The sequence below is a fragment of the Coptis chinensis genome, chromosome 4, assembly GCF_015680905.1.
Source record: "Coptis chinensis isolate HL-2020 chromosome 4, ASM1568090v1, whole genome shotgun sequence".
NCBI classification, from domain to species: Eukaryota; Viridiplantae; Streptophyta; class Magnoliopsida; order Ranunculales; family Ranunculaceae; genus Coptis; species Coptis chinensis.
Genome location: NC_141459.1, coordinates 5,756,495 through 5,768,360, shown reverse-complemented (window position 1 = coordinate 5,768,360; position 11,866 = coordinate 5,756,495). Strand labels below are relative to the sequence as shown.

Genomic DNA, 11,866 nt, shown 5'->3' with positions numbered 1-11,866 from the left:
TGAATTAACACGAAATCATTTAAACACCAAACCTTCTTGAAAATTCCAGAATTCCAGAATAACTTGTCAAGAAGAGGAGGCAAACCTTTGATAGTTTTGTCTTTTCCCTTTTCGACGCGACACTTGTAACCACAGGAAACACTTTTGTGGTGTTCCATTCTGTCATTTGATATTCAAAGCTTCAATAGGAAAAGGAGAAGTTTGTTTGGATATGTGATGTTGGCATTAGAGGCAATAATTTTGGGTTTACAAAGTTCTCATATGGATAAAACATTGGAGTTTTGACATTGATCTTTCATTGTAAGGATGGACATATCACATTATTGGAAGTTAAATGTCAATATAGAGAAAAGTCATTTTTCGTTTTGTGTCATCCAAGGATATGCGGAAAGGTCTTTCTATAAAAGAGTTTGTGTCTTTCAGGGATATATCTTTGGTTAGCTTTACAAAAATTAATCTATAACCACAAATTATATGAATTAAGCTCCAATTAGTGGGAATAGTGGATGAGATATATCATTCTACTTCAGTTATTTAGAGGAAGAGCGGCTAGCAATAAAAAGGAGACTAAGGAGTCATTTCCAAATTGGCTTGAACATCTATGTAGCAGTTAGTCAATAGCCCAACCTAACACATGGGAGAGGGAAAGAGATTTTCAAACAGGTTGACTTTTCATATGATGTCTTTATCAGCAAAAGGTTTCCCTACTTAAGGAATCAAACCCTCCAAAATCTACAAGTATATCTTTCTTTCTCAAGAGTTTGCCTTTTTCCAAAAACATCAATCTTCATCTGCAAAGACAAATAGCTGCTGCAGCTTGAAAGTTACAAACAAACATAATGAAAAACTTCAATATATTTCATTGTTGTAATAGGTATCATTTGTCATTTCTTTCTTGGCTTCTTTTCAAGTCTATGATCTTGTTCAAAGAAGTTATCATATGCACTATCAATCACAGCGTTTTCTTTGATAGTTGTAAATCACACAAGAATGTGCTGTTGCTCAAGACCTAGCTGTAGTTTTGTATTTCATGGTTGCACTGGCAATATTTCCCCTCACTATCGGTTTTTAATTACCGTCTTCATCATCCTAATCACCGTCATTGTCAGTGTCAAAAGTAATATATAAGTTGTAGCATAGAGGCAGAAACCCTTTTCTGAACTGGAATGGAATATGACTTTGCAGGACAAAATATAAATCGGAGCAAAGAGTGGTTAGCAGCATGACTACCGATGATGCAACTCATGAGGGTATAAAAACGATTGAGGTGGAGAAGCCTGGCAAGTTTTCAGCGAATTCAGTACTTCGTGTTTGCATAGTGACTTGGAACATGAATGGCAAGGTTTCGTCTCGGGATTTAGCACAGCTTGTCGGTGATGAACAGAAGTATGATTTACTCGTCATCGGTTTGCAAGAAGTTCCGAGATGCAACATTGCTCAGCTATTGCAGGAAGTTCTAGTTGAAACACACAGGTACTCCACCCTTATATGAAACACACACACAGACCAATCAAGCAAAATGAAAAAAAAAAAAAAAAAAAACAAAAGAAGAATATAAGTCTCTCTGTTAAAATGCTGATATTATACGTTCAGTTTAATTTAAGAAGAAAGTTTATTGAATTGTCAGCAATCTTGACTGCCTTCCTGATTTGCGGATTGTACGTGATTGTTTCTAATGTTTGTTTTTCTTTTTCTTTCTGAAATCGGGCAGCCTCCTAGGGGAATCAATCATGCAATCTCTACAGTTATTTGTCTTTGGACCAAAGAACTTTGATCCCTTGATCAACAAAGGTGAGTACGGTTACATTTCTGCTCCAAATTTTGAGGTAAATAAGTACCATTTGCTTCTCTAATTTTTATTTTTTTTCAAACCTCTTTATTCATCTTTGATCTGATTGAAAAAATAAATAAAAAAATAGACAAGTACTCAACTGGAGGATTGGGAGGACTTATTAGGCGAAAGAAGGGAGCTGTTGCAATCAGCATTAGTTTCAAAGGAATCCGTTTGGTGTTCATATGTTGTCATCTGTCAGGTTAGTTCTAAACTTCTAATATGTTATTTAGTACATTAATTTTACTTTCATGCATGTAATAAATTATCAGTAAAGAAAAAGATATCACTCGAAACAAAACAACGCAGTGGCGGAGCCAAGGGCGTGGAGCCTGAACTTTGGCAGGAAAAAAACAGTAGTATAATGATGATTAGATTTTTTTTAAAAAAATAAATATATATGGTGTAAAACTTTGCTACCCCAAATGTATAACTGAAGAGTGTGCGTTATCATTTTTTCATAGTAAAAAGAAAGAAGAAATACCTTCTTCGGACAGTTTCTTTTTTCGAAAAACCCCTTCCTCTTGCAGTCTTGCAACAAGTTCATCTTCTTCCCTTATTTGCACTTCTTTCCTACATTCTAAATTCTCAAATGGTACACCCTATATCTCAAATCATAATCCTTAAATCTTCAACTTAAATGGGACATAGTTCTTTTTTTAATTATTTTTGTTCATCTCTTTGGAAATAGATTTTTCTAAATTTGTTTTCTTGATTTTTGTAAGTTCGTCTTTTTTACAAGTTTTTGGTGTAAGGAATTTTGAGTCTTTTTCTTTTAATGAATCGTTTTTTTGTCTATTATTTTGCCCACCCTAAAAAAAATCCTGGCTCCGCCACTAACAAGCATACACCATGGTAGTCAACCTGTCAATCCCAACAGTAGTGCCCGGAACAAGAATCACTTGGCTTCTTGTTGTTGTTGTTGCTGTTGTGCTTTAACAAACTTTGAATCCCAGACACAAGAATGGATACTGCCACCCCAGAATTTTGTTGTTGTTAAACTGTTGTAAAAATGTTTGAATCTACAAAGGTCTTTTTTTTTTCGTAACACACACACACAAGAGTTGTCATTCCTGGCCCCGTCTCTGCTAAAACTTTGTTAGTCAAGGTTTATATTGGAATACATTTCTTTCCAGACATTCTTTTAATGAGGCCTGCCATTGCCTAATTCTGTTTCTGGTTGCCATAATGACTATATTTATCAGCATTTTTTGTCTACTTTAGCCCATGTTTTGTGCAAAGAAGTAGTACCTACACTCAGTCATCATATCCATCTAATTAAACTCGAGCAATCAAGCTGCTATGATAGTGACAATGTTTGTCCAATACAAGACAAAAGTAGTTAATTAATAGGCTTCATTTTGTTCGGCATGCCGCATTGCTCTTACTGTTGGGTTCAAACCTGAGCGGATCGGTATGCAAATCCAGTTCCACCCAGATATGAAGTATTCAATGAAAAAGATGAAACAATGGAAGGACTATGGGATTGTATTTAAGTTGGCTCTCAGAAACTGGTTGTTTCAATTCTATAATTACTATATACAATTCATATCCAGACTATTGAGTCTAGGACTATGATAAGAGATTGCATTTCCATATACCTTTTACAGAGAATATTAGAAACATAATACATTTTATTGGCAGCTCATGCACGTCATGTGGAAGAAAGGAATGCTCAATTGCGGCACATTTCACACTCGCTGTTCTCCAATAATCCGAACCCTTATGCAAGACCTTCTCAAATTACAGTATGGTTAGGAGATCTCAACTACAGAATACAAGGAATGGACACTTTTCCGGTCAGAAATTTGATCAAAAGAGACCTTCATAAGGTAAGCTCATTGTTTCATAGTTACATATACATAATGATATGTGAGGGCGGCCCTGAGCACAGGTGACCGTCTGGGACTCCCAAATTATTACACTAAATTTGGGCCCCGTCCTACCAAAAAAGACACTACTAACTCTACTAATAGTATTTGTGCTCATTTCAATCATGCAGTACTCTTAGCCAATTGGTTTCCTGAATGTGTTACACTACAATGCCCGTAATTGGACTCATCTTTCACGCAAATTTTACAAAATCAATTGATTAATTTTGACATATAAAGGCCCCACATGTGGAGTTTGTCTTGGGCCCCCACAACCTCAGGGCCTCCCCTGAACAGCTTCATCGTATGCACACTTCTGCTACCTAATTCTTTCTTCTTGGTTTCGAGTTTATAAACGAGTACATTTGCCTCGGATGGTAAATGGATGTTAAGATATGCTAGTTGGCAGAAAATGAAAATGGTAAAAGTACATTTTCCTCTGATGGCTAACTTCGAATTCTAGTGACTAGAAATTGGGCTCTAGACACTTTCTTTAGTGTCTTTTTTGTCTAGAGAAAGACCAATATTATCTTTTGATTCTACTCCAATTTTAACAACATGTCACTTTTTGGGTGTATTAACTGTTTTTAAAACTTCTTATTTTTCCTTTTTTACCCTTTCATTTGTAAATCGCCAATTTCTTCCACAAATAAATATCAAAAATCTAATGTCTCGGGTGGTGTGTGTGTGTCAATCGAGGCCACTCATCAGGCAAGGGTGCGTGTGTATTGCTCCAAGATGTACTGCAATCAAATAATACAATTGTCTTATAAAAAAAACTCATTTGTCCTTTCACAATTTCACAATTTGAATTACATCAAACAAAGCTTAAAGATGATATTCAAAATTATCGAGGAGATGCATTTTAAATTGTTAAGGCAGATTGAAATTAGTTGTAATCAACATACATTTTTCCGCTTTTGAAGTTGATGTTTTCCACATTGTTTTGGTCTCTCTAAAATTCATCTCACTTTTAATTGGAAATTTGTAGATTTTTGGATGAATTTTAGTTATTTTTTGATTAACCTACTACTTTTTAGTAACGATTTAGTTAAGTAGTTTTTTTTTGGTAGTTGGCTTTCTTTAGTTGGGACTAATAAAAGAGGTCAAAATTGTAAAGTTAGCCCTCAAATTTGAGATGGATGTCAAATTTCAGTTTTTATGGAGGAAAAACAAAAAAAAAGTTTGCTATTTCCTCTGAACATAAAAAATTTGCGTATGTGTAACTATACCCAATTTTCTGTAAACACAAATGCATATAACTAATTAACTGTTTCCCTTGTGACCATGGCCCAAAATATCGCCGAGATATCCGATATCTCGTCGATATATCTCGGTAAATTAGTACACCGATATCGATATTTCCGATATATATCCACCGAATATTGAATCCTTTTTTTCCCGAGATATATCGGAATTTCCGATATGAAAGTTTATATCGCCGATATAATCGATATTTCCGAGATAATCAATATATATCAGTTGATTTTTTGACCAATTGTTAATAACTTAATATTGAAATTTAAAATATCCATATATCCGAGATATATCGAGATATCCAAGATATATCGGTGAAATATCGATATTTTAGAAACTTTGACCGGTCACCAAAAACCGAGATATCCGATATATCTCGGTTTTTTACACCGATATATTAACCGATATCAAAATTTTGGGCCTTGTTTGTGACAACCGGAACTCACCAAGAAAGATCAACTCCTACTATTTGAAAGGGACGATATTTGATGGATACTGCGAAGAAATTTAAAATTCAAAATAAGTATAATGTTGGAAGTAGTAACTCATCGTTGGAGTTATCCCTCACATGAGGAGAGAAACCGGAGCCGAAGCGAAACGGGCAAATTCGCATCGCATCGAACATGCAAAGCGATTTGAGCTCCAAGAATATAACATAAGGCTTACCGCACCAAAGTGGAAGCGCCAGCCGGTTCATGTCAGGGCCTTCAGCGACTCGGCGCCAGAGTGAAGCAGCGCCAGGCGCCAGCATATTTTCGTGGGCCCTTGCTACAAGATTTTGGTTTTGGAGATAAAACCAAAAATCAAGGTTTTGGAAAACCTAACCTAACAGAACCAAACAAGTCAAGGATTGGAATCCGGACTAAAAGAGAGAGAACCTTTTTGAGATACAACCACAGAAAGAGATAAAGTGATCTAGTAAAGGTGAGATCAGAAAGGAGAGATTGTAATCTTCCTTCCCATTTTATTAAGAACCGGCTCTTGTGGAAGTAGGCATCATCATTGGCGAACCACGGTAAATCTTTGGTTGTGGTTTGTTGCTTTTACTTTGCTTTACATTATTATCTGTTGTTAATAGTTGTTTAGCGAGTTGGGCATGTTAGTATAGGTAGTTTGTGATATTTGAGATTCATCCGGAGTTGAAGTGTGTTCATACAAGTTATCGTGTAGTGGGGAACCGATTGGTATTGGTGTAATCCCCAACAAGTGGTATCGAGCCTTGGTTAGAATAGCTTTAGGGTGTTATCCGAATCTTGGTCGGGGTGTTTGAAAATTCCCCGGAGAAAGATTTGAGGTTAAATAACTTGTAGAGATGGACCATTCCGTGAACACTTTCGTTATGATGAGTCCGAATAGGAAGAACTACACCATCCGGAAAGCCAAGATGGAAGACTTGCTATCTTTACAGAGGACTTGGCACTTCCCATTGAGAATGGGGAGTAAAACCGAAAAGAAAAGGCCGATGAGGTCAATGGAAAAAGCTTGAGAAAAGCTATTGGGTACATTCGACAATGGATGGATATCGGCGTTGTCTTTCACCATGTGGCCCAAGAGACTACGCTTGATCTATGGAAGAAACTTCGAAGACCTTTATGAGAGGAAGTCGGTGGAAACAAAGTGCTAGTCGTTAAGAAGTTTGCGCACCGCGGTACCAAGAAGGTTCTTGATGTCCGAGCATCTTAATGAAGTCTGAGAATATCATCAATCGATGCATTTGATGAAGATCAATTTGGGAGACGAAGTTGAGGCTTTGTTTCTATTAGGCTCTCTTCCCGAAAGTTGGGAGACATTAGCGGTTTCTCTACATGGAGCGACCCAAGGATGGAATTGTTACCATGGAGATGGCTACCACGCCTTTGTTGAATGAGGAGACTAGAAGGAGTGCAAGAAGCGACTCTTCTAACTCGGAGGTCCTTTTCACAGAGAAACGGGGAGAGGTCGGCGAAAACCATCTCGCTCTAGAGGTGATGACGAAGTAAATCTAGGGGTGAAGCTAGAACTCCTAAGGCGGAGAGGCAATGTTACTATTGTGCCACCAAAGGCCACTTTTGATATGAGTCACACCGAAGAGGGATGAGAAGAATAACCGTGTACATGAAGACATGGTGCGAGAAACGGAAACACAAAGCGGAGATACTACCGCACTAGTCGGCGACCTGAGTGGGAATTAGGTCGGTGTGGTGTGTCTTTGCCTTAGTACCTCATGTCGGGATCTGAGTGGGTGATAGATAAGGAGCATCCTATCACGTCACAATCGCCGCGGGGATTCTTCACTACCTACACCGTGGTGAATATGGTGAAGTGAGGATGGGTAAATAAAGAGAGTCAAGATTATAGGCATTGGAGATGTTCATGTAGAAACCATGTCGGCTACACCTTGACACTCGAGGATGTAAGACATGTTCCCATACATCTGATTAAGCCTAATTTCGGCCGGGAAATTAGATGACGATGGCTTTGTAAACTCGTTTAGTAACGGGTATGGAACCCGACCCGGAGGGTTCCATTGTAGCGGCGAAGGAAAGAAAACTTGCTTTCTTTACAAAACACGCTAGTTTGTGTAAAAGCGAATAACGCGCGAAGCCCGAAGCTTCATCCGGACTGTAGCACAAAGAGGCGTGTCACATGGGCATAAAAGGGATGGAAGTTCTTGCTAAGCAAAAGGCCATGCCGGACATCAAAGGTACACATTTAAATACATGTACTTTCACTTTGTTTGGTAGGAAAGCAACACAGGTGTCTTTCCAAAGATTCCCGTCTCACGAAAGGACATGTCCTTGAGCTAGTGCAATACGACTTATGTGGTCCTATGAGAGTGAAGTCCCACCGGGGGAGGCTTCTTTGACATTCATTGATGATCGTCAAGAAAGATATGGGTCTATAGTCCAAGACCAAGGATGAAGTACTTGGCGTGTTTGAGAAATTCCACAAGATGGTGGAAAGAGAGACCGGGAAGTTGTTGAAGTGTATTCGCCGGATAATGGGGTGAGTACATTGGGCCATTTGAAGAGTATTGCGAGTCATGGGATTAAGTCATGAGCGGACCGTTCCCAAGACACCGCAAATGGAATGGAATAGCGAGAGAATGAACCGTACCATTGTAGAGGGATAAGATGCATGCTATCTCACCTCTAAGCTACCTAAAGCTCTTGGGTAGAAGCAATGCGCATGGCCGGCAGCATGTGATCAACTGTCACCAAAGAAAGCCTACGAATAGTGATTATCCGGAGAGAGTATGGTCGCAGAGATGTTGATTATGGATACTTGAGGTATTTGGGTGCGGGGCATTTGTGCATATTCCAGAAGGATGAGAGATCCAAGCTTGATGACAAAGCCAAGCGGTGCATTTTTCGGGTTATGGAGATGAAAAGTTTGGTTACAAACTCTATGATCCGATTAACAAGAAGGTAATCCGAAGTCGAGATGTTGTGTTCTTAGAAGACCAAACCATAGCAGACTTTGAGGGAGGGTGAAAGCGTAAGCTTTCACCAATGATCTTGTTGATTGAAACCCGGAGTTCCTACCGTGGAACGTCACGAGAAGGCATTGAGAATCACGAAGAACCATGAGTTTGAAGCTCATGATGAAATCCTATCGCTTTCATGATGGGATAGAACCTATTGGTATAGAAGATGCAGATGAGATGCATGAACCACCACCGTGAGCAAGAAGTGTATCCTCCCTCGAGGGCACCGCCAGATGGGGCAAGGAGGTCTGACAGAGAGAGACTAGCTTCAACCAGGTATCCACCACATACGTACGTGCTACTATCGGATGGTGGAGAACCTATGTACTATCAAGAGGCACTTGAAGGTACAGACAAAGAAAAGTGGTTGAAGGCCATGCATGACGAGATGGATTCTTTGCATAAGAATCACACTTATGAGTTAGTTGAGAAACCCACAGGGAGAAAAGTTCTCAAGAATAAGTGGATATACAAAGTCAAGCATGAGGAGAACAATCCTCACCCAAGGCACAAAGCTCGCCTTGGTTGTGAAGGGATTCGGTCAAAGGAAAGGGATTGACTTTGATGGATTTTCTCTCCTGTAGTGAAGATGACTTCTATCCGGGTGGTATTATTGGGTATGGCCGCAAGTATGAACCTAGAGGTTGAGCAGCTAGATGTTAAGACAGGCTTTTCTTCATGGAGACCTTGAAGAAGATGTCTACATGGACCCGGCCCGAGGGGTTTGAGGTCAAAGCAAGGAGCACCTAGTATGCAAGCCGATAAAGAGCTTGTATGGGTTGAAGCAAGCACCGAGACGATGGTACATAAAGTTTGACTCCTTTATGGTGAAGCAAGGATACAAGAAGTCCGCTTCGATCATTGTCGCGTTTGTTCAGAGATTTCCGGATGGAGATTTCATTTGTCTTATTCTTGTATGTGGATGATATGTTGATAGTTGGCCCAAACATCAACAAGATATCCAAGTTGAAGAAAGACTTGAGTAAGTCCTTTGAGATGAAGGATTTGGGTCAAAACAAAGCGATACTTGGGATGCGGATCACTTTCGTGACGAAAAGAGTGGAAAGTTGTGGCTTTCAAGAAAGCTACATTGAGAAGGTGTTGAAGAGATTCAACATGGATCAATGAAGCCCGGTTATCCGGCTTGGTGGCCGATTCGCATGACCAAAGAGATGTGTCCTAAGGGTGAGCATGAAAGCGAGTCGGATGGAAAAGATTCCTTATGCATCCGCGATGGCGTTTGATGTATGCCATGGTGTGTACTAGACCGGACATTGCTTTTACGCCCGTTAGGGTGGTAAGCGATTTACATCAAATCGGTAAAGAACATTGGGAAGGTGTTAAGTGGATATTGAGATATCTCAAAGGCACTTCCAAATCATGTTTGTGCTTTGGTGGAAGTAAGCCCTACTTGAAGCGCTACAATCGACGGAGACATGGCGGTGATGTTGACTTCGATGAAGTCCACCTCCGGTTATCCGGTTACTTTTGCGGGGAGGCGGTTTCTTGGCAATCTAAGTTGCAAAAGTGTGTTGCCTCTCCACTTCTGGCCGAAAGTACATTGCGTTCCCACCGAAAGTGTTGCAAAAGAGTTGCTATGGATGAAGAGGTTCTTCGACCTAACTAGGGCTAAAAGCGAAAAACAGTTTGTAGTTCTATGTGACCGGTCGAGGCGCCATCCACTTGAGCAAGAATCCGAAGTTTTCATTCTAGGTCCAAGCACATACACGCGTGCGTTATCATTGGATTAGAGAAGTACTTGAAGACAAGCATTTGTGTATCGAGAAGATCCATACCGACAAGAACGGGTCGGATATGATGACCAAAGTCTTACCGAAAGGTAAGTTTGATGTTGTTGTCTTATTGCCTAATGGCGGCACACTCCTCTGCTGATTTGGCAATTGCATGGAGGTAGCCCCCTCACCGCTTCCGAGGGGAGATTGTTGAGTTATCCCTCACATGAGGAGAGAAACCGGAGTCGACAAATTCCGCAAATTCGCAGACGACAAGTCGAGCCCGCAAGCTCGATAGAAACTTCGCCGAGCTCGATAAATATGACCAGCCAGTCAAAGTGGCGCCGCCCTCCTTCGATGTCGGGCAAAGCTTCGGTAGCGACTCACAGCCAGAGTGTAAGGCCAGCGCTCGAGGCATATTTTCGTGGGCCCTTGCTACGGATTCGCGAATTTGGTTTTGGAGATAAAACCAAAAATCAAGGTTTTGGAAAACCTAACCTAACGAGAACCAAACAAGTCGGAAGGATTGGAATCCGGACTAAAAGCAGAGAGAACCTTTACGAGATACAACCCCAGTAAAGAGATAAGAGTGATCTAGTAAGGTGAGAGTAAAGGAGAGATTGTAATCTTCCTTCCCATTTTATTAAGAACCGCTTTTGTGGAAGTAGGCATCATTAAAACCACGGTAAATCTTTGTGTTGTGGTTTGTTGCTTTTTCTTGCTTTACATTATTATCTCTTTGTTAATAGTTGTTTAGCGAGTTAAGCATGTTAGTATAGGTAGTTTGTGATATTTGAGATTCATCTGGAGTTGAAGTGTGTTCATACAAGTTATCTGTGTAGTGGGGGAACCGATTGGTATTGGTGTAATCCCCAACAACTACGACACCAGTCACAAGGTATATATATATATACTCATGTTTCCTCATTCTTTCGATTTGTTTGGTTACACGTCCATAGCGGTATATACTTAGTTTTTCTTTCCCATAATTGCTTTCCAGGTACGAGTACCATCATGGACTGATCGAATTTTGTTCAAGATCGAAAAGTCTGGGGACGTCGATGCAACCTTACATTCCTATGAATCACTTGATCATATTCATAGTTCTGATCACAAACCAGTGAAAGCACTTCTTTCCCTAAAGCTTACAGACTAGAATAACCAGCACTCAGTATGTAGATATATGAGTTCCTAATCCTAGTTGTACCATTGTAACCATTGATTTTGAACCAGGTCATTCTTCTTTATTTGTTTTCTGTTAGTACTATAGTACAACAGTTCTTGTAATCAGTACTATAGGACAACAGTTTTTGTATTAAATGTATCAATTACCAACAGTTGTCTGCCATGTATAAATAAATGATCTATTTACTTCCGATGTCCAGTCAAATGACATACGGAAGATTTTGCAAGTTGAATGAAATCACTATTCCAACTAAAAACACAAAGCAAGGGAGTTGGCCTGGCTATAACTTCAGGTTACTCTATAACTAGTCAACCACTTCTCCGTATATGTTAGGTGTCCGTCTGAAGATCTTATCAGGGCATCAGGCTGCCAGCAAACATATCAGGTGGGGTTACACGGGTGTCACACCAACGTGTTGCTGATTACTCATTCTGTCATTCACTGGAATTCCTCTATCTATGATTAAGATGTAACTATTCATCAAATTTGTCCTATTAAGAACTTCTTAAGTACCGCTCTACA

General features: G+C 39.8%; 1 pseudogene across 1 annotated transcript; it reads left to right on the top strand.

Annotated features, from left to right (window-relative positions):
* Positions 1-742: 742 nt before the first annotated feature.
* LOC147501437 (type IV inositol polyphosphate 5-phosphatase 11-like) lies at positions 743-11,570 on the top strand (annotated as a pseudogene). Its single transcript, XR_015220873.1, has 8 exons — positions 743-874; positions 1,186-1,473; positions 1,712-1,791; positions 1,920-2,033; positions 3,476-3,726; positions 5,436-5,505; positions 11,040-11,056; positions 11,159-11,570. The product of XR_015220873.1 is annotated as a type IV inositol polyphosphate 5-phosphatase 11-like (transcript).
* The last annotated feature ends 296 nt before the right edge of the window (positions 11,571-11,866 follow it).